Source organism: Notamacropus eugenii, chromosome 1, assembly GCF_028372415.1.
Source record: "Notamacropus eugenii isolate mMacEug1 chromosome 1, mMacEug1.pri_v2, whole genome shotgun sequence".
Classification (NCBI taxonomy): Eukaryota; Metazoa; Chordata; class Mammalia; order Diprotodontia; family Macropodidae; genus Notamacropus; species Notamacropus eugenii.
Genome location: NC_092872.1, coordinates 190,323,055 through 190,348,667, shown reverse-complemented (window position 1 = coordinate 190,348,667; position 25,613 = coordinate 190,323,055). Strand labels below are relative to the sequence as shown.

Below are 25,613 nucleotides of genomic sequence, written 5' to 3'. Positions count from 1 at the left end.
TGGATCAGGATGACTGGAGATGTCCCAGAATGCAGTGGGGAACCTGGGCATTTTCAATTCAAGGTCTTTAACAGGTCTCAATTTGACTGAGGCAACACCCATTCAGTGATTAAGGCTAGGTAAGAAAAGAGGCAGAGAATGGCCTCTTAACCTAGTAAAAAAAAAAAAAATCCACCGGGGAGGGGAAGACCCTCAGGGTTTCTGGTCAAAACAGAAACAATTGCTATTTACATTCACTCTGAGCCAATCAGGGCCCAAACAATGACCAAGTAGAGCTTGGCGTGGGCCCTACTGTTGACCAATCAATGAGAGCTAGAGTGATTTGGGTTTAAGGAGTGGCTTTTAAGAAAAAAACTTTTCAGAAATTGAAATTTACTAGATCCTAAAGTACTATATTATAATCACCATTGTTAATATCCACAAAAAATGTCAGTTTCCATTTCTTTTGTTTCAGAGATATTGTTAAATAGTTTGATCCTCAAATTTAGATTTAAAAAATGAAAAAGTGAGAGTGTCTTTCACAAATAAGGAGCAGGAGACATTTTACAACTCTTCTGGCAATTATTTAGATCAAATGTTGCAAATTAAATACTGCATATGAACCCAGAAAAATGGAGGTTTTGTACATGTGGCTTTTGGTATTAAAAAATAACAGAAGTCGTTCCAGTAGTGACTGATGTATAAATGCTCTTATAAACACTTTTGCATGACACATTGTTTAGTTTGCTCACTTCTGCTCTATAAAAATGCACCTTCAACCATTTTCTCTCTCCTTATCTTCACCTAGTGTAGTCATTTATCTGATCTCCAGTGTGACTTCAGGGCTTCCCATGACCTGCGGTTAGCCCTTATCTTAGCAGGAAATATATAAGAAGTCCCTGACCCAGTTTTGGACTCAGTATCTAATATATCTCACAGGGTTTTGATTGCCTCACTGCATTTTCTGCTTGTTTCAGATTCCTGCCTTATTGCCTGCTTTGATATTTGTATGACTGCTGCTTATATGACCCCTTCACTCCTCATCTTGTCTGCCTGAATTCTTAAAAGAAGCATTGTGACCTCTACTGACCATGAGCCCCTACCATTACTTGGGTTTCTAATTCTGAGACCCCACTAGGAGCTACTCCTGTCTTGCCAATGCAGAGTCCTGGCATAACACTAGCATCTTCTAACATGACTCTTGTCGATCACAGCTCAGGTTAGTCAAAGACACAGGATCTGAGAAGATTTGAGCTAGAGGGTCACCTGAGAGACTGTCATGTTCAACCTCTTTGTTTTATAGATAAGGAAAGTGAGGCCTTGAAAGTTATGATGTCATTCCCAAAGCTACTGAGAGTTCAAGGCACCACCTGGGTTATATAATTTATATTCACAATTCTAGATTAGTGCTCTTTCCACTCTGCCCAATGGTCTCAGTTAGAGATGGGAAATTGTGCACAATATAACACTGACTCCAGATATACCCTGCAAAATTAACAATTTAATTTTTACCCCTTCCTGCTTCTATCAGGGTCTTTCCTTCCCTCTAATGCCTTTTCTCTCCATTCTCTTCTACTCCAGTTGGTCCCCAGGGTCTTTACATAGTCCAAGGCTCCAAAAGAAAGTTCACAGGAAAGGGTTAATGTCTGAAAATGATGGAATGTAATATTCTGTCTTCCAAGGGATTTGTGTTTTTAAAATATGATGTTCATTTAAACCAAAGGATTGAATCTCTCACATTAAAATGTGAAGAATTGTGACAGATGATAGGGGAGATAATTTCAGGCAATGGGAGGGAGTAAAGAGAGAGGCTTTCTAAGGAGACCTAAAGAGATTATGAGGCAGTCTGCCTGTTTAGAAGGTAGACTTGCTGCTGGACACCAAGAGATGTTGATATTTGCCTTCAAACAGCAATGTACAATCTCAACACTGCCTAATGATTGCTTGAGGTAGGTGCATAGGCATATTCTGTTCCCCAAAGGTAGAACCAAGGTAATCCCTTCCTTCCTACCCTAGCCTTATCCACCTCTCCCTGACTGACTCACTTATTCCGTTATGGCCTCCAGTACATAGTAGTGTAGCCTTACTTTCCTGGCTACATTTAATTTCTGTTTTGTGAACTCTCAGGGCAAGGCCCTGCAACAGTTCATCTCAAGGGGAGAAAAGCTATTTAGCATCTTTTCTAGACAAAATAAGAAGTTATTATTCTTCATGGGATGGGCCCATAATCTGAAAAATTGAAACTTCTAAGTCACAATGAAAGAAAAGAATGGCAAAGGATCTGTCTACAACATCATACAGGAGAAAAAATTGGTCTTTGACTTCTTCCTCCCTCTCCTGTCTGGGCCATTTCTTCCTTCCTGATGCCCATCTGACCTCAGCTCTTCAAAAGTGTCATTCTTGCTCTTAGCTGGCTAGCTTTTCATTATTTTTATTAATCATCATCACACATTTATTTAGCATTTTAAAATTTATAAAGTATTTTCCTCACAATAACCCTGAGATGGAGGTACTATAAATATTATCCCCATTTTACAGATAAGGAAACTGAGACTCAGGGAAGTTGTGATTTGCCCATTGTCACTCAACTAGTAATAGAATATGCTCTGAACCTGGGCCTTCTGTCTCTAAGATTCGTTTGCCTCTATATACCACACTCTAGCTGCAAACTGACAACAGTTGAAGATGTGATCACTTCCAGAGATATTTAACGCACTTTGAACTCTTAGAAACCAAACTAATTTTTAGACTCAAGGGGATAAAGATAATGAATGGGAAAGGGTAGTGGGAAGGAGTAGTTAGTTTAATACAAAACGAAATAATAACCACCACCACCACTTTGATTTTCAGCCAGGGAACCTATGTTCCCATCCATTTTAACTGTGTCAGTTATTATCTGTATGACTTTAGATAAGTCACCTCACTTCTCTGAGTCTGTTTTCCTGTTTGTAAAATGAGGAGTTTAGATTATATAATTTCTAAAATTCCTTCCAGCTGTAACATTCTATAATTTAAATAAAATGGGGGATGTAGGTGGTAAGTAGGCTGGATATTTGGGGAAGGGGAAATCTAGTCCTTTCCATCAGCTTCCAGTAAATGTTTGGATTCCTTTGGTAATTCAGGAATAATGTAATTTGACATTGCGAATTAAGTAGAAATAACACTGGCTCTGTAGTCAGCCAGTTTAAATTCAATCCTTAATCTCTGATGCATACTATATGTGTGATCTTGGGTAAGTCCCTTAACTACATTGAGTTTCAGTTTCCTCATCTATAAAATGAGAGGGTTGGACAAACTTGCCTCTGTGATCCCTCCCAACTCTAAGTCTATGATCTGAAATGTGCCAGGATATAAAAAATGAGCTGGAGAAGTAAATGGCAAACGACTTCAGTATCTTTGCCAAGAAAACCCCAAATGGGGTCACAAAGAGTCAGACACAACTGAAATGATTCAACAACAAAATAAGAAATAATAGACCGAAGGAAATCTTTCTCAAGTTCTAAGCAGAAAGTTGAATCTAAGTAGAAAGGTGAATTTTTCCAGAGAGGCCATGATGGAAAAGTGAAATCTTGTTTAAAATAGAAATTTCAACCACATCTTTTCTATCCCTCATGAATTGTTTTACCTCAAGAAGAATGTAGAACCCAGTCTGCCAGCCTCCAGTCAGCCTTGGAAGCAAGCAGTGATCTTGGTTTTCACACCGAGTCCTCTCTAATTAAAATCCTCCATTACTTCTCTGATGCTGCTAGAGCAGCAACCCCCACCCTCCACCCCAAGTCAGCAGCAGACATCATTTTTCCCCCTCTGTCAGGCATAGTTGCTTCCAGAGCTTTGGATCTGGCATAAACTAGCCCTTTTGTGGAGCTAAAGTATAGTGGTTATTCAAGTACTGTTTCCAAATAATTTAATCCTCAGCCCGGCTTAGAGATAAAGATTGCTTAAAAGAAGACGGATTTGAAAGAAAACAGCAGTAATTTTCTCAGGGCTGTTTGTGAAGCAGGGGTCTCTCTGATGAAAAGAATTCCTGGCTCAGCTTGTATGTGCTATAGAACTTTAATTAACCTGGCATGGGTGTGAGGAGTTGAAGGGCATGTCTATAAAGTTTGGATGGATTTTTGGAATGAATACCAAGAGGAGAGGCACACAGGGATGGCAAAGAAAAGCCTGTGGATGTTAGTGCTTCAAAGAAAGAGACCTGTTACGAAGCAGACAGAATTATAAGTACAAAGAACTGTACCTTAGAGATCACACTCTTTGTCTAACATTAACTTATTCTTTACAGATCAGGAAGCTGTCTCAGAGTAGGGTCACTCAAGTAATTTGCCTAAAGGTCACACAGTTAATATGTGTCTATGCGGACTTTATTCTTATCAATGACTTCTTCCGGGTATAAGCCCAGTAATGGAGTCTCTGGTTCAAAGGCATGGACATTTTAGTCACTTCCTTTGCAAAGGTCACTCTCTTTTATAATCTGCTGAGTCATTAGTTCTTCTGACTCTGTAGAGAATAAGAAAATTCTTCATAATCTCAGAGTGCTCACCCTGTAGACTTGAGGCACACATGGATAGAAACAGGTCCCTAAACCACTATCTGGTTAACCAGAACTGGGAATGGCAACTCTGAGACAGTACTCACGTGAGATGGTTTGTTGATTATTTCATTCATGTCTAACTCTTCACGATCCCATTTTTTTGTTTTTTTGGCAAAGATACTGGAGTGGTGTGCCATTTCTTTCTTCAACTCATTTATAGATGAGGAAACTGAGGCAAACAGGTTAAATGACTTGCCCACAGACACATAGCTAGTTAAGTGTCTGAGGCTGGATTTGAACTCAGAAGAGGAGTCTTCCTGACTCCATGTCTGGTGTTCTATCCTCTATGCCACTTAACTGTCCCATGTGAGATGGTGCCTATAATCCATTCAACCTTACTACACCAGCATCATAGATTTGGTGTTGGAAATGACCTTCACTTCTTATGTCTCTAGCATGTCACACTATTGTCAAAGGATCTTGGGTTTAGAACTGGAAATAACCTTAGAAACTGAACAGTTCATAGAATTTAGCTTACTTTACTTTAGCTTCCTTCCCTTACTTTACTTTCTCAAGATCGCACAAGTAGCAAGTTGTATAGGTAGTGTTTGAATAGGAACCCTCTGGTTCCAAATCCATTGTTCTTTTCTCTGTGTTCTTTTCTCTGTACCAATCTTTCTTAGTAAGGACATCTTTCTCTGCTGATTCCCTTCTATTGGCTGCAGTTTTCCTACACAGTAGGTAGGAACATTGAGAATTTCATTTATCCATTCATTCAATTCACTAAATAAATGACAAGGCATTTGGTGGACTTAGGAAGAAAGTCATAGTTAACTCATCTTTTGCCCATGATTCTTTGAATTTCTTCACTTTGACATTCAGGAGATAGCAGATCACTACCAACCTCCTCTCCCCCCAAACCAAGATTCAGTGAATCAGTCTTTATCAAGAGGCTTACTGCCAGTGCCAACAAAGACCTCAACTTCAAACTTCCTGAGTTGTCTGGGATTACTCATGATCACATCTGTGTGAAGTCCTGGAGAAACAGCAAAAAACAAGTCCCTGCCCACTTACATTATATTGGAATTATTATTCTGTCTTACCTTAGAGATTGTCAGATTCAACCCATATTTTTCAGATGGGGAGCATCCATGGTCTAGTTAGTAGAAAGATCATCAGACTTAGAATCAGAAAACCTATGTTCAAATCCTGTCTCTCTCCCTTACTAAGAATTGTGTGTGTCATCTGACCTTTCTGCTGTCTTAGTTTACTGCTCTCTAAAGTGATAGGGTTGGGGGGTAGCTAGGTGGTAGGGTGGATACAGCACCAGTCCTGGAGTCAGAAGGACCTCAGTTCAAATATGGCCTTAGGTCTTACCAGCTGTGTGACCCTGGAAAAGTCACTTAATCCTGCCTGCTTCCAAAAAAATAAAATAAATTGAAAGAGTGGGACCAGATGATTTTTAGGGTCCCTTCCAGTTCTAGTATTCCATTGTTTGAAATTATTCAACAAGCTACAGACTTCTTAATTTAGATCAGAATCTCCTCCAAGAGGTTATAAGACTGAGGCTAATTGAGGTCCAAAATTGGGAACAACCATCCTGCCTTCTATCAGCTCAGAGCTGTGTGACCCATTTCAGAGTGGGGTAGGGTCTGTTCACTCCTCATTGTGCAATCTCCATCCTTTCCTAGGAAAAATTTGCCCCATTATTGAAAAAAGTCAGCCTGCCAGGGCTGGACTATTCAAAATCAGGAAGTGTCACAGCCCTTACAAAAGGGCTTCCTTTGTGTTCATAAATTCTATGATGAATTCAGCAAAATCTAGAAGTGTCATCTACCTCAGAAAGCAGAAATAACTGAAATAAAGCTATCCATACCTGTACCATTATTAGTTCCACTGTCTTTTATAGTCCATCATCTACTTTTTATAGATAAAATCATTCTTGGGTTAGCTCAGGCCACCAATTCCTTTATAACTAGCCTATAGTGTGTGATGAAAGATTCAGCCATTTAAATCACTGTGATTTTTAAAATGCTATTTCCCCCCATACCAGAATTGGTGTTGTCCAGGAGCCCTAGAGGCTCCTGTGGTAATATAGTAGACTTAGAGATGAGAACTGACGGAAATGACTAAATTTGTCAGATGGATCATAAAACATCTCCTATGTGCAAAGCACTATGCTAGGCATATTAAAAGAGACAATTCCTGAAATCAAGTAAATTAGCAATCAGATCCTGCATCTTAGCCTTTCAAAAGTAAAGATTTCAAGGCATCTCAGAATTAGAAGGGCCCTTAGAGGCCATTTAGCTCAACTCATACCTGAGAAGAATTCTCCATTCTCCATACACAACATCCCCAAAATATAGTCTCTCAGCATTTTCATATAGATCTCCAAGTAGACAAGAACTCACTGCTACAAGGGCAGTTAAGTAGTACAGTGGATAGAGCACCAGGCCTGGAGTCAGGAAGGTCTGAGTTCAAAGCTAGCCACAGGACTTATTATCCATGTGCCCCTCAACAAATCACTTAACCTCTGTTTACCTCAGTTTCCTCCTCTGTAAAACAAAGATTATAATACTGCCTATCTCACAGGGTTGTCAAGAGGAAAAAAATGAGGTAACATTTGTAAAGCACTTAGCGCAATTACTGGCATATTGTTGGTACTACATAAATGTTAGCTATTATTAAAATTTTTATTATCATTATTAGTACTTGCTAAGGCAGCTCATTCCTCTTTTGTACATGGTTTAAAGTATATTAGACCTCACAGGTAAGTGAAGTAAGGAGCTCTACATAGAAGGGCACACCTCAGTTAGATAGATAGATACATAAAATTATTATATATAAATTGGACGTGGAAGTTGTCCTTACATGAAAGTTTCTGTTGTAGTGGTATTTGTGTAATAGACTTAAATCTGGAATAGAAATACTGTATACCCAAGTAAATATTTGATAAATAGACTGTCAGCTCCTTGAGGGCAGCAACAATGTCCCCTACAGGACCTTATGCATGGAAGATGCTCTGTAAATATGTATAGATGATGATGATGATAAATATACAGATTTTGGAAAGAATAATTTCCTGGCACATAAATATGTTCCTAAAATAACACCTATTAATTTTTAATCTTTTCACTTTCTCATTGAATTATTCAAAGGGAAGGAATTCTTTTTTTAAATGATGGAACAGTTTTGTAGACTCAACAGTTTTGTTCTGACTCACTAGTAGAATCCACAATATTCTATAAGACGGTAGCCAGGAAAAGTTTCCAGTGTGCTGTTGCCTCTCCACAAGCATCTAGTTCTCTTTCTTTCTTTCTTTTTTTTTTTTGGTCATGATTCTGTCTCCTATTCTTGGAATTTAGTAGGAACTTAAAGGAAGACAGGCAGGTGAGTAGACTGAACAGAGGAGACAGAGCTTGAGAAACAACCAGAGAAAAGGCTTGGAGCTGAGAGATGGTGAATCTCGTTGGTGGAACATATCACAGAGTCAGAATCAGAGCTGGAAGGAAACTTAGAAGCCTTTAGTCCTACCCCATCATTTTATAAATGAAGAAGAAACTGAGACCTAGAGATTTAAAAAAATATATTTTATTTTTTCCCAATTACATATTAAAACAATTTTGAAAACTTTAAAAAAACTTTTTTGTTCCAAATTCTTTCTCTCCCTCCTTTCCTCCCCTTCCCTCTCCCTGAGATGGTAAGCAATCCAATATACTTTACACATGTGCAATCATATAAAACATTTCCATATTAATCATTTTGTACCAGAAGACTCAAATAAAAGAAAAAGAATGAAAGAAAGGAAGTAAAAAATAGCATGCTTCAGCCTGCATTCAGACAGTATCAGTTCCCTCTCTGGAGGCAGAAAGCATACTTCATCCTGAGTCTTTTGGGATTGTCTTTGATAACTGTATTGCTGAGAATAGCTAAATCATTCACAGTCCTTCATAGTACAATATTGCTGTTACTGTGGACAATGTTCTCCTGGTTCTGCTCACTTCACTTTGCATCAGGTCATGTAAGTCTTTCCAAGTTTTTCTGAAATCATCTGCTTGTCATTTCTTATAGCACAATATTTTCCCATCACAATAATATACCACAGCTTGTTTAGCCACTCCCCAATTGATGGACATCCCCTCAATTTTCCGTTCTTGGGCACCACAAAAAATGCTATAAATATTTTTGTATAAATAGATCCTCCTCCCACTTTTTTTTTATGTTTTTGGGATATAGACCTAGCAGTGAGATGTAGAAATATTAAGGCATTTGCCTAGGTTCACCTAATAAGTAAGTAGAAGAGGACCCTGGCCCTCTGACTCCAAATCCAGTTTTCTTCCCATTGCCCCATGCTGTCCAGAGGACATACTTGCATATATTTTCTCTCCCATATTTCCTGGAGGCAGAGACTATATCATGTTCATCTTTGCGTCCTTTCAAAGAGTCAAACACAATATTCGTCAATGAATAGTTTTCAACCTTTGGAAACGGCTACTATAAAAAGTAGTAAAAGGTGTTTCAAAACCTCCCCCTCTGCCCCCAAGTTGGTTACTCTTAGAGAAATCATGTATGATATTTTTGTCTTACATTATAACTGGAACAGGATTTGGTAAAGCTTCTTGTTGCAGGTTCTTTGGTGGAGTTCCATTACTTGACATGATCTTAGAATTATAGAATGTTAGAACTCAGAAGGCCCTAAGAACCTGAGACCCAGAGAAGCGGTGACTTATTCAGTTTATTACTGGCGGTTAAATGATTAGAATCCAGACCTCCTCACTCTCAGCTTGATTCTTTTCCCCCTCTTCCCCCACTCCCTATAACTTACTTCTTACCTTTTAAAAGCATTTTTCTATTTAGAAAAACCATTTACATTTGAGAATAAGAAAAATACATATAAGAGGGAAAAAAATCATGAGCACCCTAACAATCTATAGAAATCAACTAATCCTACCACTTATTATACAGATGAAGAAACTGAAGCCTAGAGAGGCTACTGTCATGACCAAAGGTCACAAAACTTATAATATATATCAGAGCCAGAATTTAAACCTAGTTCTGATGACAAATTTAGCGCTCTTTCCACTAAAAGCCACGAGACAGAGACAACCTTTCTCTGAGAGAACATTTGCCAGTAATAGTGAGAGACATTTGAATATTCTTGACTAATACTTCTGAGTTTTTCTGTGCTGTTAGAGAAAGGAGAATTTCTAATCCTCATTCTTACTAACTGGAGCAGAAAGAGTAGATTAACCATTTGATCTCCTCAGAGTAGCTATGCCTCATACAGCTACGCTCAGACACTATGGCAGGCCCCCAAATGCTCCAGACCAGTGCCAACCAGATTGCTGCTGTCTAGCAGAGCATTATAGAAATCCCATCTTTGTTTTGGGTCCTCTGCCTGTCCATTATTCACTACGAGCCCGATCCCCACAACACCCTAGAGACAGGGGAGTGGATATTTTTCTTTAATGCTGAAATTCCATCTCCTAAACCATTTGAATTGCTGAACTGCTAAGTGCAAGTTCAGATTAATCCACTTACCCTAAGAGGTTGCATAAGGTTTTCTGTACTAGATTAGACCCAGTGATTTAAGTCTTACTTTTTAGACTGTATCCAGTAATTCAGACTCGTATCTCACATCCTTAATTAAAAAAAAAAAAAGAAATCTCTTAGCTAGAGGTTTGATATGGGTTAGGGGGAAATTTAATACATCCTTTCCTCTGATGTGGGTTCTTTGGGGCTCACTTAAATGGTGAAATCTTAAAACAAAATCCTTTTTTGCTGCTGGCTATATCATAGGCATGTGGAAAGGTAGAATGATATAGCTGAAAAGGGTTTTGGAGGTCATCTATTCCCCATCACATTATAGGTAAGGAAACTGAGGCCCAGGGAAAAGGTGTGACTTGGTCAGAGTCAAATGGTTCATGTGAGAATTAGGCCTAGGATCAAACTCTCCTGACTCTTCTTACTAGGGAGTATCCCCTCCCCCCATGTCCCCACCTGTCCCCAACTCCTCCCCCCAGGTTTACCCAGGAAGTGAATCTGCCTCAAGGAACTTTGTGTCATGGACCTTTCTGGCAGCTCAATGAAGGTTAGAGACCCCTTCTAAGAATATGTTTCTAAAATTCATAATTGAGGGAAAAGCTAAATTTCAGAGGTTAATAAAAATTAATATGTAATTTTTTCCCCATCCCCTCTGGAATTTCTTGGGTATCCATGGACTCAAGGTTAAGATTCCAACTGCAGTATAAAGTTCATATTAGAAATGCAGTCTCTTACTTTAACTAAACTCTCCTACAGTGTCTAAAGGATCATTTTCAGTAAAGGCCAGGAATTAAAGTAAGCAGTTACTCACAGTGCCAGGCAAAAACCATGCTTCCCTTTCATTTCTCTTTTCTTTTCTAACCTGCCCAAGTCTATAACTAACAATTTATAATAATTCTTTGAACTGTCTTCCTGACAAATAGGACAAGTGTTTGCTTATAACAGGTGCCTAGGAAATGATTGTTGTACTGAATTAAAAATGAAGTGTACAGATGGGTTCTTACTGATCAATTTAGGACTTTTTTTTTCTGAAAGGCAGAGACATGCTGATTAAAACCTTACAAGCTTTAAGAATTCTGCTAAGGTTTGGACTTTCATTCATTATTGAAGCTAAGAATTTGATTGATAAAGGCTTCTGCTCTATTAATCAGTAAACATTTGCTGAGTACCTACTATGAGCTAGGTACAGTATTAAGCAATGGGAATACAAATAAAAAAAAAAAAGGCAGTACCTACCCTCAGGGAGCTTACAACATAATGGGGGAAGAAAATGCACAAATGCAGCTTTGGGGGAAAATAGGAAGGCATTGAAGGTGAAGCAGGAGTAGGTGGGAAGGTCAGAGTAGTGCCAAATAATGCAGTCAGGTGAGAAACAAGATGTTCTTCTGTCCATTGTTCTTTCTGCTCCACCCCATAACTGTCTTACTTATAAGTATACAACTCAGCAGGCAGTAGAGAATCCCCATTCCTGGTATTCTAAAAGTGAGAATGGTTTTACGCTGATTCCGCCATACTCTTTCATCATTCCCAGTTGTTATGCAATGGAAAAATTTGATTTGAGCTGGCTCTGTGGCCAGGGAGGACAACTCAACAGCTTGGCAAACTGTGATTCAGGGATTGAGTCAGTAATCTTGAGCTCATTAAATGATCTGTGCTATGTGGATTTCCAATGCTTCTCCTTGATGTTTGGTATCAGCTGCTGTTGGAAATTGGAGATGAGTAGGTGGCCTAGGAATTCTTTGCCAGAGAGGTAGCTCTATGTTATGTCCCATTCACCTGTCTGCTGGGATTTGATGCCACTGAATCACGTTTGCTTTTCTTCATGAAGACCCCTGAATCATCTGAAAGATATTTGAACAAGTGCAATATCTCTTTGAAATATTACCTTATCTGCCATCTCCAATGGGAACTAACACTGTGCTAGCACTTAGCAGAAAATCAGCTTTTGTAATCTTATAACAGCCCAGGAGAGCTAATAAGTTTCCAGCAACCTAAGCCCACCAGATAATGGTTTTGTCCCTAGTTTCACACAGAATTCACAGCTCACTTCTCTTCATTAGCATTGCTTTTATGCTTCTGGGCCATTGAATAGGTGTGAAGAGTCCAGTGATAGAGGTTTGCCCAACCAGGTTTTAAAAGCAGAATTCCATGAGATCAGTTGCTCCATCTACTTCCAAAGGGAGTTGAAAGTATTATCTTTAACTTAAAGGCATTTTCTACTTTACTTTTAAGATGGTAGGGGTGGGGATGTGTGAAAGGTGGTCTCCTGGCTAGTCATTTTAGAATTCTTCCATTCAATTAAAATAAACCCGAAATATGATCTGTATTCTCCAGGAAGCTTTTCCTGCCTCTTCAGCCCAGACTCAGTGCTCTTTTCTTCTAAATCACCAAAGTACTTTTCTTTGTACTACTCATTTGGCAGTTTTTATGATTTTCTATTTTTTTAAGAAAAAGGTTTTATTGATGTCCTTTATTTTTACATGTCATTTCTCAAGAAAATTCTTTTCATTGAATCCCATTTTTTTGTAACAAAGGAAAACAGTTAAAGAAAAATCTTTCAAACGGAAACTTCTGACAGTATACAACATTCTTTTCCTATCATCTCCCCACCTTTCTACTGAAGAGGAGAGTGTTTTTCATTCTCCAGTCTTCAGACTGTTCTTCAAGTCCTATACTCCAATACTAGCCATGTGGTTCTGAGGATGTTATTTGATTTTTCTTGTGTTTCTATTTCCTCACCAAGAGTGGTAATAATACTCATATTACCCACCTCCTTGTGTTGTTGAGAAAATGCTTTGTGAATCTTTAAAAGCTATATAGACATGAATTCTTAAATTGGTATTTATACCTCTGTTATGGCACATCATATTCTGTTCCATTTTGCAGTGATTTGTGTACTTCTTCCCTGTCTGTGCCTCCCCGTCCCAGAAAATGAGGGTCCTGCTTTGGGGTCAGTTTCTCATTCACTAGAACAGTACTTCTTAGCAACAACATCAAACATTTAAAAAATACTAATTTTATATAGAATGGAGTGGAAAGGATGCACAAACCTTAGATAATATATGATTTGTGCCTTCATGGACCATGAGGTATAAAAGGGGATATAATATAAACACAGCAAACAGAAATATATCATGTTGAACAAGTGCATTTGAGAGTTGCAAAATAGAATGCCATGTGATGTCTTGGGGGAAGGTCATTACTGACTGGGAGGAACCAAGAAGGTATTTAGGTTGGGTTTTAAAGGATACTCATGAATTCAGCAGCTGAAAAGGATGTAGGAGATCATCCTGTTATGCCCCCCCCCCCCCAAAAAAAAAGCAAAGTGAGGAATGAGAAGATAGCATAGATTCTGGGGGACAGAGATAACTCCAGTTTGCCTGGAACATACTAAGTGTGGAGGGGGGGGGGGGTTATATGAAATAAGGCTGAAAAGGAAACATGGTCCCAGCTTATGTAGAGTCTTGAATGCTAGGCAGAGGAATCTGAACTTTACTAAGCAAACAACAGGGAGCCAAAAAACGTTTGTTGAGCAGTAGAGTATCTGAAAAAAAAAAAAACACAACCAAACTAATACTAATATTGTACTCTGAGATTTAGTCTTATGTTAGAAATAATTTTTTATTTAAATTGAGTCAACTTATATCCAAGCCATGTCTGGCTTGGAGAAAGAGATGTCCAAAATGGCATAGAACCCCATGCTTTCTGGCATGACTCTTTGTCTCAAGGAGATTTAAGCTAACATTTATAGAAATATTGAATGAGGAAAAGATACCTTAAAATATAATCTAGGCTAATATTCCTGAATTGAGTAACCATGTCACTATTCCATTTCTCCAGGATCACTCCCCTCAAGTAATCTAAGAGGATTCCTTCCAAGAATTTATATTGAAAATCTAAATTTAATAGGAGGCTAGGAATGCTTCCAGAAGAGGTGAAAATGGTATTTTCCAGGGTATGGATTCTAGTTTAATCCCTTCAGGAGAATAAGAGAAATTACTCTCTGAAAAATCCACACAATGAAAGGTCTTTTTTTGTTGTTGTTGTTGTTCTCAATCTAACACCCTCCTTTCCAAGGGGTTTCCCTAGGAAACTGGAAAGGACTTTAGAGAAAATATTATGTCTTAATATTTCTAGAGAAATGAAAGATAATATTTTTAAGATGCGCTTCTATAGGAGTTACATGACTAAACTTATGCATAAAATAGATTGTCCTGAAAGCTATATAAAGGATGATTTGGAGCCTGAAGAGGAAGAGGAAAAGAAATTGGAGAATGAAAGAGATACTGTGAAGGCAGATTAAATAATACATAGTAGTCATAAAGAGTACATTGGGTACTTAAAAAATTTGTTGAATTTTCAAGAGATTTATAGTGTTAGGCTGTCTCCACTTGATGTCAAAACAATGACCTAAAGAAGAGAATTAAAACAATTCTGTTTGATTTGCTTGCCTGACACTCGACAATGCAATTGCTATGTGTTTTCTTTCCACTAAAATGAACTATTGTTTTGGTGTTCTGCAGACGTAACATGATACTAGTGGTATTATTGTGAAGGTATGTAGGTATGAGTCACACATGAATCACACAAATTAATAAAAACTGGAGTCTTTCCAATGGAGCTTAGTACACAAGTGTCTATTCCTATGTGATGTATGAGCACAAACCCTATCTAGTCTTCAAAATATAAAAGAAACAAGATCAATGAAAAGCATTTAATTGTTTTTTGAAAACCCACCTTCCACAAATGGACCTCTTTATCTTCCTGACCTTGATATTATTAAAAGTACAATGTCCAAACTTGATCACCTTCTAAAATAGGCTTTAAAATATTCTTGGTTCCATAAACAAGATAATGTCTGTATTGAGATGGTATCAGAGGGAGGGTGTTTGCATGTCTGTAACTGGCACAGCATCTATATAGTGTAATTTGCCACATGTGAGATGGTAATTGTCTTCCTGGGGCTTGAATTAATAAAGGAACAGTCAGGTTGAAAAGAACCAGCCAATCCAATCTGACATTTATCAAGTACTTTGGCACTATGCTACATCTGGGGAGATATTTGTTCAGTTAGTTTAGACCTATGTGACCCCATTTAGAGTTTTCTTGGCAAAATACCGGAGCGATTTGCCATTTCTTTCTCTAGCTCATTTTACAAATGAAGAAACTGAGGCAAACAGGGTTAAGTGACTTACCCATGGTTATATAGCTAATGTCTGAGGCCAATTTGAACTCAGGTCTTCCTGACTTCAGGGCTGGTGTTCTATCCACTGTACCACCGAGCTGCCCTGGAGAAATATTAAAGCCCCTAAAGTTATCACTTCAAATAAAATGAGCCTCTCTTAAAGAAGAGCTTTTTAAAATCGTATTGATATAGTTACATCCAGTCTAAAGACTAAGATTTCAAATGTCCCTTTATTTCATCTATTGATTCTAGAAATATTTCAAAGAACTAGGTATTTTACTATGAGATCCTAGGTATCGACTTAAATCCAACATGTCAGTAGCTTCAGCATCTCTAAATAATAACCCAGTTGGTCCTTCACTGCCTTGCAGCTGGTAATGATGCCTCTTTCTATATGTCTGGACTTGTGGACATGATGAAGGCATACATCCGATACTGAATTAAGGTAGTCAGTTTCCAGTGCTCTCTGTTCTCTGGAATAAAAGCTGTTCAGCAGAATTTGAGCAAAGGAATGATAGTGTGTTACCTTGCTAACAATTTGAACCTGTTTAGGATTTATTGCTGTTTATTAAAGTGGTACTACTGATTCAGCAAGTAGTTTCGATGCAATGTCTATCACTGCCATGAAAAATAACTATCAGGTGCTTCCATATGATGCTAATCTTTATGTCATCAGGAAAATTAGAAACCTTTGTTTTTAAATAGTTAAGCCGTTAGTATGGATCTAAATATAATTAGATTATTTTCTACTCTAGAGAATATTTATGCAAGGACTCTTCGGGTAATAGGGTGGAGTGGATGCTCACACCTAAGTCTATCTCCCTTTCATGGCACATAAAAGAAAGACACCAAATAACAACAACAACAACAAAAAACCAGCAAGAAAGAAGGTAAATAGAGAAAAATTCTCAGAAAAAGAGCAGATTGAATAAAAGACTAAAAAATTAGAGGCCAAGAAGACTTAATACTATGATGAAATAATATGATATAGGCCTAAAGGAAAAGGAGGAGAAATTTCTATGAGAATGGCATAATATTTAATTAAAGTAGGTAGAACTAGGAAGGCTTAAAACAAAGTAAAGGTAAAAGGGGAGAGCTCCCTTCTCTCCAGAAACAAAAATGGAGCTACCATATAAACACCCTGGATGGTTGAGAAATTTGAGAAGAATTAAAGGAAGGTATAAGGGAGAAAATGTGAATTCTCAGTGGAGAATTCCAAAAGACAAGTAAATAAAAGAAAAGACAAAGAAACCAGTTTAGGGTATTGGAAAACTTTAACAAAGAAATGGATACTTGGAAAAGCAAAGATGGATCTCAAAGGTATTGACAAGGAATAACAAATATTAGAGAATAATCAAAAGGCTGCAGATACGGAAGAATATTTAAAGTCTCTACAAATCAAAATGATTGCTCTTGAAGGCAAATATAATTTAAGAATCCTGTCACCAGTTTTGATAGTGTGGATGACCTAAAGCTTCAGAGGCTATGTTCAAAGATGGTTAATGAATGTTATAAAAAGAATTTGACATCATGGTGATGAATGGTTGTGAAATTATACCTGCTACTTTTATAATACTTAAAATCTTATATGTTTGTTGCACTTAATATATTCTTAAGTGCTTTAGAGAACAATTTTTTTTTCATTTAAATCTTACAACAACCAGGACATACGATTGGATAGCTATTACCACCTCTGTTTTGCAAGTGAGAACATGGACATATTTTTAAGAAAATAATGAAGGCATCAGAGAAAAGAGGAAGGGAAAATATTAGTTCATGATTTACTAACTGAACCCACAGTGCGCACTGTAACACAGAATACATCCTTGCAAATTAACTTGGAAACTTAAATTTGTAGACCCTTGAACTTTCCAAATAATTTAAAGTTTGAAAGAATATTTTTTCTTGCAATAAAATGTGAGAAATGATCTCTCAAAGTCATTTTTCAAAATATTTCAATAAATTGGAAGTGTAGCATTCAATATATAAAATTAATTGAATCCCACTAGTTTCAGCATTTGATTGGTAATTCATATCACTGTGGACTGGTCTCAAGTTCCCTTTCACTTAGCAAATTATTTTTCTATAAATCTGCAAGTATAAACAAGATTTTAAGGAGGAAATTCTCAATTTTAAGAGAATCAACTTTTGATTCAAAGTACCTAAAAATCACTCGACTTCAAAACAATTTAATATTCTAATTGCAAATGACTCATTCATTAGACCAGATAATCTATTAGGAACCCTATTATGTCACAGCTTGGTTTGAATTGAGTTCAATATTTCTATACCTGAAACTGATATTTCTTTTAAAATTCTATAATTTGGGTTTATTAATTCTGATTGACATTGTTCCCCATCAGTCCTAATTAATGACATTTTAAAATATTTTGAAATCATTAGGTAAAGTCCTGACTAAAGGAAATTCTATTTTCTTCCTCTTTTTCAGTATTCCCATCCTGAAAATGCTCTTCTCTCTTTGGTGAAGGTAGGGCTTAATATTGCAAGGTTGGTTGCCCAAATATTGAATGGAACAGCACTGATGGTACGCAGGATTATTCAGGGATTTTAATCTATATTATATGAGGATTTGTTTGAGGAATCAGTTATATTCAGCCTGGATAAGGAGAACTTAGTGGGAGTGGTGGTGCAGCAGGTTAGCTGTCTTTAGATATCTGTAGGCTTGGTATGTGGAAGTATGGACAGATTTAGTCTTTATTCTGCTTGTCCTTGAAGTGAACAACTATAACCCATGAGAGAGGTGGGAAGTGCAGGGGAAAGGATCAAGGTTCAACAAAAAGACTTTTCTAATAATCACAAAAGTCAAATACTGGAATGGGTTCTTTGGGAGGAGGTGAGCTCCTATCCACTGGAGTCTTTAAGAAATGGCTGAACTGTCAAGTATGTTGTAGTGAGGATTCATGCTTTGGCAAGGGATTGGAATAGATCACCTCTGATATCCCTTTCAGTACTGTATTTCTAGGATTCTAGTCCCTTTAGTTCAAAGGGACAAAGAAAAATAAGATTTTATGTTATTACAATTGGCAATGCAGTTGACCTTCTGGGAAAGGAAAACAGCAGCTAGTAGCACTTGGGAAAGTACTGGACTCTCTCCTGACTATGGGAAAGTCATTCAGTTATAGCATATAAATGCAACAATAGCCAAGACACCTGGGTTGGTGTTCCAAGGCCATCCCATTTCACTGAGATGGTTGAACTGGGAATTTTTAGAAGGGGAGAGAACAAGAGATCTCGGTGAAACCTTGTTGCAGGTGAAATTCTGCCGTGCCTGGCTATCCATGTGATTTTCCTCGTGGGTCTGTCTGGGTTTGGAATTCCCTGTATTAGGAGATTTCTTGGGGTTAGTTTTGTGCATTGAGCTGTGTTGTAAACTTTCTGGTCTTGGCATGCATTAGAAACTCGGATGAAGAAAATTCTGTATCACAAGGTCAGCAACAGTGACAACCTTGATAACACTTTCTGAATGCTTCCTTATTTTCTTGGATGAGTTTGTATCAAAGACTGTAGGACTCTGACAATCAGTGGTCATGGGAAACTCGGGCTCAGAGGCTGGATCTAATTTTCTTTGGTTAAGCAGTTTAGAGTATTCTGTTTCTTCAAACGCCTATGTATGAGATAAAAGACCCTTACTCAAAATTTTAAATAAATGAAGAGGCTTCTCGCTAAGAGTAGAAAATGATTTATTACAATTCTCACGAGAAAGGGGAGTCCCTCCACCAGGACAGGGCTAATCTGATGGAAGGAGGCAACTTACAGAGGATAAGAAAGAATCCCACCTCCCCACTATCCCACCTCTCCATTGGTTGGGAGGCGGGCTTACAATGTAAACTCGGAAAAACTAGACAAACCCCGGGAAATATTCACCTATCCAAACACAATTACCCAATTAACTGCTGAAAAAAGTAGGGGAGCAGGGAGAAAGTGGAGCTGGTAGTGTTGATGTGGCAACAGTATAACAAACAAAGGGGAGATTTGAGTAAATTCAAAGTTTCAGCTACAGTCCACAGCACTATCACAAAGAAAGAAGGAAGGGATAGGGAGGGGGTCAACTGACTGCTCATAAGCCCTGGATTCCTGAAACTCAGGTATCCAGGAAGAGAGGCCTTATGGAAAAGAAATTTTATTAGAAAATACAATATTCTCCATATTTTTATTATGAAAAGTCTTCCCAATCTCCTCATTTCGCTCACCTGGATGGCAGGTGGAATAAGAGTTATTTTCTCTCTAAGGCAGATTCTACTATTATAAGTTAGCACATTCTTTTTAATAAGAACACCTGGTTAGTACTACCACCAGTCAGTTTGTTTTTGGCAAAGTACAAGCCCCTTTTATTTCCTTCTGTACCATCTCCTCCCAATGACCATTGCCCTTGGTATTTCTAAAATCATCCTCTGATATTTTTCTAAAGGAATTTCTTCTAGTTTTCTAAATTGCTAAATTTATTTCCAGTCAGATAGCTACTTAATCATGTTGTATAAAATGAGTTAGATTAAATGGTCTTTAGGGTGTTTTCTATTTCTCTCTATAATTCTCGGGCAGTAAACACCAATCAGAGGGATTCATTCTCTACTGGCTACCAAACTTTCCTGTTTTGGATTTCCTGGATACCTGGGCCTAGAACCATTGACTGCCACCATCCAGACAGTCCATTACTGGGGACTTCCCCTCCCTCTTTCTAAACATACTGTTGAACTACCCTTCTACTTAGAGTCCTGAATTATAATAGCTTGAATCATAGACTAAGAGATACTGTCCCTTTATTGTGGGGACAGTGTAGACATAATTAGCCCTATGATGATGGACAGGCCACTTTTCTATAGGCTGACTTTAGTTTCTTCTACTGTAAAAAAAAAAGGGGCTGGGATAATTGTGATAATAATAATAGCTAGTATTTATATAGTGCTTTCAGGTTTGCAAAGCACTGTATCTGTTCTCTCATTTGATCCTTAGAACAACTCTGTGAAATAGGTACTATTATTATCTTCATTTTACAGAAGAAGAAATGGAAGCTGAGATATGTTAAAGTGACTTGTCCAAGGTCAGTAGATAGAAAATGTCTGAGATGAGATTTGAACTCATGTATTCCTAATTCCCAATTCAATTCAAGAAACATTTATGAAGTACCCACTGTGTGCTAGATACTGTGCCAAGTGCTGGGGATACAAATAAGAAAAAGACCATCTCAAGGAACTTACAATCTAACAAGTGAAGACAGAACACAAAATGAAGTTGGCTATGGGGTGGGGAGAAAGTATCCCTTGAGGGAGCATGACAGTGGTGGAACTGAATTCAAAGAATGTAGCTGGCAGGGTTAGGTGAGATGTTTCTAAGGTCCCTACCATTTTTAACAACCTGTAATTCTGATCTGGGTTGAGAAGGAGGTTCTCTACTCTCCCCATTTCCAGACTAGATGGCTACAATAGGACTTAGAACATCACTATCACTGTTACACAACCACGGTACTTGTAGGTGTCCTGTAATGTCGTTTACTATGATTCAACACATGTTAAAACACTGTGACTCCAACTGAGTAAAGTAGGAATTTTTCTTCCCCCCTCTCCTATTTGACTATTCTTTTTTACACAAACTATAATAGAGTATGGAGGCACTAATCCATTTGGAGATGATTGAGACTCAGCTGGAAGCACCTCTCCACAGGCACTTTATGTGGTAGTAAGAGAGACCCTAACTTGAAGCCAGAGTATTCCTTAATGCCAGTTGTTTTTCTGGACTCCAGCCTTCTAGAAAGTAACAATATATACTTTACATCCCTGACTGCTGATTAGGATAAGCTGGACTGGAAGACAAAGTGTAGCCCAAGATAATCCTTGGTAGCTTTGCAGGTCCCAGGTCCAAGTAGGATGCCACAAGGCTAGAAACAACAGACTTGTATATGAGCTGAGGTCCTTTTTCCTTTTTACCAACGTAAAAAGGTCTCTTGAGAGCTAGTGTGTGTGTGTGTTCATCTTTCACTGCTGAAGAAGACCATGCCATCAGAGAAATAATGACATGACTTGCACTTGACTTAGCTTTGAGTGAGGGAGGGCTGTGCAGGTCACCAGCCTCACTGCTCCTCCAGAGCCATCTGGATCCAGTGACATCAGGATGACTGGAGATGACCCAGGATGAGGCAGTTGGGGTTAAGTGACTTGCCCAAAGTCACACAGCTAGTGAGTGTCAAGTGTCTGAGGTGAGATTTGAACTCAGGTCCTCCTGATAGCGAGTTGTTCTGGAACCCAGAAGAGGTGGATTGAAGTTTTTCCCCTGACAAGTACTGACTGACCCTGGGGCAAATTGCTTAACTTCTCAGTATTTTAGGCAGCTAAAAACTACAAGTTGTAAGGAAGTTACAGACCTATGTTACTAGTTCTCTGTACTCCTAAAATCTGAGATTGAAAGCCTGTCCCTGACAGAGTAATATTCATACAGCATAACATGTGTGTTTCACCCTCTTATTTCATTTTACTCTTTACTGTATTTATTGTATGGCTTCTGTGCTTTCATTGTATAGTAATGTATATTTGTATATATCACAGTTTCTCTCTGAGAGACTATAAGCACTGTGAATGCAAGTTCTACCTTCTTATTATCTATTTCCTAGCACCTGATAGACATAATTAATAGTTTTGACCTTCTGGTTTAATCTTCTGAGCCAGCTCTCTTAGAGGGATTTAATGGATTTACCTCCCAGATATTTAGGTCTGGGCACTAATATCATCCTAAATCAATCTGAAAGAAAAAGACAAGTAGGTATGGTCAGGTACAAGAAAGAATAATTATAAGCTTCCATGGAGTCTATTTAGGACAGCTAGATGATGCAGTGGATAGAGTGTCAAGCCTGGAGTCAAGAAGATTCATTTTCCTGAGTTCAAAACTGGCCTCAGACACTTACTAGCTGTGTGACCCTGGGCAAGTCACTTAGCTCTGTTTACCTTAGTTTTCTCATCTGTAAAATGAGCTGGAGAAAGGAAATGGCAAACTGCTCCAGTATCTTTGCCAAGAAAACCCCAAATGGGGTCACACAGAGTTGGACAAGACTCAACAACGAGTCTATTTTATGAACACTTGAGAGACAATATTTTGAGTAGTAAGTAATACTGGTAATACCCCTCATTTACTGTCTCTATGCAAGAGGCTGTACCAAAAAATTACCTAGGAGAGCTTTTAGTAAATACAATAGTATTTTCTACAATGGTTTAATTTTTATTTCAGCAAAATCTCTCTGACTCCTGAGTGATCTTTACCAGGCCTCAATCTTCCTCTCACTGTAACCTTCTGATCAGTGAATCAACAAACCTTTATTAAGTATTTACTTTGTGCCAGGCCCTGTGGGTACCAAAAAGGACAAAAGACAGTCCTGCCCTCTAGGATCTCATGATATAATGGATTAGATAATGATCTAGAGGTAAATGATGTGGGAACAAATTTCTAAGTAAGCTAATGATTACAACCTGCTGATTAATTTTTCTCTAATGCAATTCAGTTAATTTAAAGGGAAAGGGGTCCACTTGAATCTGTAGACCCTCATTAACTAGCACAAGTTTATTAAGGATCCAATTTGGGCAAGATGCGTTAAAAAGTCCTTTCCTTATGGAGTTTATGCTATCTTGACGATAAATAGAAAATAAAAGTTGAAGAACTATTTGTTTTTTCCTAATAAGAAAACCTTTCTATTCACTATGAACAAACTTTTACTGAACATATGCTATATGCAGGATCTTGGGCACAGTGGGTAAAAGAAGAATAAACACATGGTTTATAATCTATTACTAACCAATCACCAAATATTTATAACTATGCTCTGGGGATACAACTATAAAACATAAAAGTCCCTACTTTTCAAGGAACTTACATTCTGTTAGGAGAATTGGCTCACATTCCACCCTACTTTGAAACTGGAGTTATTCGGGTGTTTGTAAAATGTGAAGAAAGGGTGTAGGTCCACAGATTTACACAATGGCATGCTGAACTCATCCTAGTGGATAGAGTGCTGGACCTAGAGTCAGCAACAGGAGTTCAAATCCAGCCTCAGACACTTACTAGCTGTGAGACCCTGGGCAAGTCACTTAATTGCTGTCTGCCTCAGTTTCCCCATCTGTAAAATGGGTTAGAGGAGGAATGGCAAACCTTTCCAGTATCTTTGCCAAGAAAACCCCGAATGGGGTCACAGAGAGGGGAAATACCTGATTCTAACAGGGCAAGCATCAAAGGGAAATCACAGGAGTCGGCCTCGCTTTCCTCGGTTCTTTCGGTTCAGTCACCTCAGCCCTCCTTCGCTGGGACAGCTTGTCTCTGTGGCTCAGAGGAGCACGTGCTGGGGGCGGGGCCTGGCAGCACCGGCTGTCCAATAGCGGCACGCCAGAGTGCACACTCCCCCCCGTAGCCCGGAACGCTCTCCTCTTGGCCCCGCCTCCTACCTCCAGCACTCGGCCTGTCTCCGGCCACCGGCGCGCGGTCTCCTGACGTCATCCGGGCGCGACGCCACCTCTGGTGCTCCGGCGACTGCGGCTGCGGCTGCGGCTGCGGTAGCGGACGGGACTAGGGAGAGAGAGAAAGAGTGAGTGAGAGAGGGAGAGCGCGCGCGCAGCTGCCGCGCAGCCGGAGCCGGAGCTGGGGCCGGAGCGGGAGCCCGGGCAGGAGCCGGGCAGCGAGGCGAGGCACGGCGCGGCTGGTGCGTGTCTGCCGGAGGGAGGGGAGAGCCCGGGGGCCGCCACGCTGTGACTGGGGCCGGGGCTCCTTTGTCTCTTTCTCCGCCCTCCGCCCCCCGATGTCCCCGGGCGGGGTCCTCGCCCCGCGTCAGAACTGCGGCCCTTCTGCGGCTTCTTGGTGTGCGGCCCGGGCCCGGGCTCGGGCTCTGCTGGCCTGCCTGTCTCCCCGCGGGGCGCGTGTGACCCGTCCCCCCTCCCCCTCCCCCCCCCCCCCCCCGGGCCCTCGGAGGGGGCGGGGCGGGATGTGCCTGGGGCTCGTGTCACCCCGAGAGGCACGTGGAAGTCGGGCTGCCTTTGGGCCAGGAGATAGACGGGCGTCTGGGCAGACCCTCCGACTGGGCGCCGTGGGGACCCCGAGTTCGGAGGCTCCTGCCCCTGGCTTTTGTTTTCTTTTGGAAAGGGGGGAGGCTGATCTTCGGCCCCTTCTCTTCAGAGGAGAAAGCCGGGGTCTGATTCCTCAGGGGCCAAGAGAGGGAGACCAATCCCCGTTATCTCTCATTGGGGAGAAGCCTCCTGTCTTCCCTTTGGTTGAAAGGGGTCGGGTGGAATGTAGCGAAGCTTCTCCAAGCCTCGCTAGGGATGCAGTGTTTTCAGATTTTTTGGGGGGGGGTGTGTGTGTCTGTGTGTCGGTAGATGGTGGAAAGAAAATGCCCTCTTCCCTAGAAATGAGTGTTGAAATAAGCATTGCGAGAACAGAAGGTACAGATGCCTACTACCCTGCCCACTCCTCCGGTTTAGCGAGCAGGTATCGAAGGCTTTTTCCTCCCACTAGTAAATACGTCCTTGTAGTCAGCAACAACTTGAAGGAAGTTCAGCTGGGATCTTTCCTACGTGAGCTTGTTGGCAGAAAATCTTTCACGTCCTTGCTCTCTCTCTTGACCCTCTTCTCCATCACCCGTGCCATTTAGTTCTGTAAACTTCAGTTTATTGTTTTATGGGTATACTCAAACCAGAAACTGATACACAAATATTGTGCTTTTGTTTAAAGCCTGATGTATATTTTTTACTCTTAGATCCTTTTCTGTTAGATTGTTAGAGTTACTGTAAGTGCTTAAGAACATAAGTATTATTGGATTAAGGGTGATGACTGTCAGACTATTTTAGATAAATGCCTCCTTGTAAGCCTTAAACCTTAACTGAGTGGCAATGATTATTGCGGCTATTGTGATGTAGGATTTTTTAAGAAATATATTAAATCGAGCTATCCTAAAATGACTGATTTAAAAGTTATTATCACAGAGAAAATTAGAAAACTTTTATGTCATATTTGTGACTGTTTCCTCTTCTTGCAGTGTGTTGTATAAGAAGCTCTATAATGGTAGGGCCTTCTGATGTATAATTGCTTATTTGAAAGGGAGAAAGTGAAGATCTATTGTGTTCAGTTCTGGGGTCTGCATTTTAAGCCTATAAAAAGGGGACCAGGATGGTGTAAAAATCATGCCATGTCAGGATTGATACAAAGAACTGGAAATATTTTTCCTCGAGAATTGAACAGTTAAGAAACATGGTAACAGTTCAAGTATTTGAAGAATTGTCATGTAAAAGAGATTTAGACTCCTGCTTGGCCCAAAAGAGTAAAAGTAGGAACGTTGGGTGGGTGTTTCAGAAGGTAAATTTCTTCTTATATAAGAAAAAAAAACTTCCT

General features: G+C 39.4%; 1 protein-coding gene across 19 annotated transcripts in view; it reads left to right on the top strand.

The window, feature by feature from the left end:
• GPAM (glycerol-3-phosphate acyltransferase, mitochondrial) overlaps nt 1-25,613 on the top strand; it is a 90,075-nt gene that overhangs the window by 24,335 nt on the left and 40,127 nt on the right. For 4 of the 19 annotated variants that reach the window (XM_072622332.1, XM_072622330.1, XM_072622362.1 and 1 more), the window contains exon 1: nt 23,793-23,917. The exons of 7 other annotated variants lie outside the window; for them this stretch is intronic. The gene's annotated coding sequence lies outside the window, so the exon portion shown is untranslated. Of the gene's footprint in view, nt 1-23,792; nt 23,932-24,069; nt 24,714-25,613 lie in introns of those variants that run through there. 8 more of the 19 variants (XM_072622335.1, XM_072622331.1, XM_072622384.1 and 5 more) reach the window with 3 other exon arrangements.